This window comes from Triticum dicoccoides, chromosome 1B (genome assembly GCF_002162155.2).
Source record: "Triticum dicoccoides isolate Atlit2015 ecotype Zavitan chromosome 1B, WEW_v2.0, whole genome shotgun sequence".
NCBI lineage: Eukaryota > Viridiplantae > Streptophyta > Magnoliopsida > Poales > Poaceae > Triticum > Triticum dicoccoides.
Window position 1 is genome coordinate 51399076 of NC_041381.1, and position 3592 is coordinate 51402667.

The window sequence follows — 3592 nt, forward strand, 5'->3', positions numbered from 1 at the left end:
ATCTTATGTTGTGATTTTCTTCCTAGCACCTACCTGGGGAGTGCCCAACCCACTAGACATGCCTAGGCCGCCAGAACAGATGGCAACACCACGGTCACGCGGTGACCACGCGGCGGGCATGCGAGCTTACGCGCTCTAGTGTTGGGGCCCTCGGCCACCGTCCAAACCTCGATGTCTAGCCATCAAACATTGTGTATCTGATTAAATAGATACTCATGTACCTAGAAATGTTTTTTGGAAAAAAATAAAGAGCAAACTATGAGGCAGCTACAGTTCAAATTTGACCCGTTTCTAGCTGATCGGCGGCAATTTGTCTTTTTCACCAGAGGTGGATCAAAACTTTTTTCACCCAACCATTTTGTCAATTGTGCATTGTATATGTCCTAGTATTTTATAAAAATGATTTGGTCCATTTTTGCTACAATTATTTGGTAGGTCCTTCACAAAAAACCTCCTTTTGGACACTCAGAAAATGAAAAATGAATTTTCCGTGCAAAGAAAGTGAAAACTTCCTGAGGCAACATTGTTTGGAATTCCAAGATGCACCCTTGTGCACAATATGAGACCATTTGAACAAACTATGCCATGAATGTGGCCATAAGATTGATCATTTGGTTTGAAAGCCATGAATCTTCATGCTGGATAGCTCATTTCTGAGAACACTTTTTTAAAATAATTACCGTATTACAAGTTTATTATTTTCCCTGGAAACTTGGTAACATATGATGACACAATGCGAAGGTTTTCCAATTTTTGATTGTTTTTGAATTTTTTATGCCCGTTTCAAAATGTGGTCAAAACGGCGGGCTTGACCGTTCCTAGCTAGTGGTTGAATCTTGGAATTTTTTTGGTGTTTATATGACTAAATACATACTTATGTACCTGGAAATGATTTTTGGAAAAAATAAAGAGCAAACTATGAGGCAGCTACAGTTCAAATTTGACACGTTTCCTACTGAATCGACGGCAATTTGTCTTTTTCACCAGAGGTGGATCAAAACTTTTTTCACCCAACCATTTTGTCAATTGTGCATTATATATGTCCTAGTATTTTATAAAAATGATTTGGTCCATTTTTGCAACAATTATTTGGTAGGTGCTTCACAAAAAAACCTCCTTTTGGGCACTCGAAAAATGAAAAATGAATTTTCCGTGCAAAGAAAATGAAAACTTCCTTAGGCAACATTGTTTGGAATTCCAAGATGCACCCTTGTGCACAATATGAGACCATTTGAACAAACTATTCCATGAATGTGGCCATAAGATTGATCATTTGGCTTGGAAGCCATGAATCTTCACGCTTGATAGCTCATTTCTGAGAACACTTTTTAAAAATAATTACCGTATTACAAGTTTATTATTTTCCCTGGAAACTTGGTAACATATGATGACACAATGCGAAGGTTTTCCAATTTTTTGATTTTTTTTGAATTTTTTATGCTCGTTTCAAAATGCGGTCAAAACGGCGGGCTTGACCGTTCCTAGCTAGTGGTTGAATCTTGGATTTTTTTGGTGTTTCTATGATTAAATAGATACTTATGTACCTAGAAATGATTTTTGTAAAAAATAAAGAGCAAACTATGAGGCAGCTACAGTTCAAATTTGACCCATTTCCAACTGAATCGACGGCAATTTGTCTTTTTCACCAGAGGTGGATCAAAACTTTTTTCACCCAACCATTTTGTCAAATTGTGCATTATATATGTCCTAGTATTTTATAAAAATGATTTGGTCCATTTTTGCAACAATTATTTGGTAGGTCCTTCACAAAAAAACCTTCTTTTCGGCACTCAGAAAATGAAAAATGAATTTTTCGTGCAAAGAAAATGAAAACTTCCTTCGGAAACATTGTTTGTAATTCCAAGATGTACCCTTGTGCACAATATGAGACCATTTGAACAAACTATGCCATGAATGTGGTCATAAGATTGATCATTTGGCTTGAAAGCCATGAATCTTTACATTTGATAGCTCATTTCTGAGAACCCTTTTTTAAAATAATTACCGTATTACAAGTTTACTATTTTCCCTGGAAACTTGGTCACATATAATGACACAATGCGAAGGTTTTCCAATTTATTGATTTTTTTGAATTTTTTATGCTCGTTTCAAAATGCGGTCAAAACGACGGGCTTGACCGTTCCTAGCTAGTTGTTGAATCTTGGAATTTTTTTGGTGTTTCTATGATTAAATAGATACTTATGTACCTAGAAATGATTTTTGGAAAAAATAAAGAGCAAACTATGAGGCAGCTACAGTTCAAATTTGACCCGTTTCCAACTGAATCGATGACAATGTATCTTTTTCACCAGAGGTGGATCAAAACTTTTTTCACCCAACCATTTTGTCAATTGTGCATTATATATGTCCTAGTATTTTATAAAAATGATTTGGTCCATTTTTGCAACAATTATTTGGTAGGTCCTTCACAAAAAACCTCCTTTTGGGCACTCAGAAAATGAAAAATGAATTTGCCGTGCAAAGAAAATGAAAACTTCCTTAGGCAACATTGTTTGGAATTCCAAGATGCACCCTTGTGCACAATATGAGATCATTTGAACAAACTATGCCATGAATGTGGCCATAAGATTGATCATTTGGCTTGACATGAAGCTTCACGCATGATAGCTCGTTTCTGAGAACACTTTTTTAAAATAATTGCCGTATTACAAGTTTATTATTTTTCCTGGAAACTTGGCCACATATAATGACACAATGCGAAGGTTTTCCAATTTTTTGATTTTTTTGAATTTTTTATACCCGTTTCAAAATGCGGTCAAAACGGCGGGAATGACAGTTCCTAGCTAGTGGTTGAATCTTGGTAAACTTTTGATGTTTCTCTGATTAAATAGGTAGTTATGTAACTAGAAATGATTTTTGGAAAAAATAAAAAGCAAACTATGAGGCAGCTGCAGTTCAAATTTGACCCGCTTCCTACTGAATCGGCGGGAATTTGTCTTTTTCACCAGAGGTGGCTCAAAACTTTTTACACCCAACCATTTGGTCAATTGTGCATTAAATATGACCTAGTATTTTAGAAAAATGATTTGGTCCAATTTTGCAATAATTATTTGGTAGGTTCTTCACAAAAAAACCTCATTTCGGGCACTCGAAAAATAAAAAATGAATTTTCCGTGCAAAGAAAATGAAAACTCTCTTAGACAACATTGTTTGGAATTCCAAGATGCACCTCGTGCAAATATTTGATAGCTTCTTCACAAAAAAAATTCATTTTGGACACTCAAAACATAAAAAGTAAAATGCTGACATGATTTTACACTTTATTTTTATTTGACCACGACCAATTTTGAATGGTCATAACGTCCAATACTAAATGGTCATAACGTTATACATGCGTACTGTGTTCTGATTGGGCCATAGCCATCTCACGCGGATCATTCATCAAGCACCGTTGGATGCTCGTGGATCCAAGGGTAGCCCTCGCCCCCCCCCCCACCCTCTCACCCACCTAGCCCTACCACAACCCCCCACGCACCCATTTCTCCACCGCAACCTTCTCCGCCTTCTCACCCTCTCTCCCTTCTGGATCCGCCGCCGCTGCACACCACTCCTCCTGGATCCCCCGCTGCCG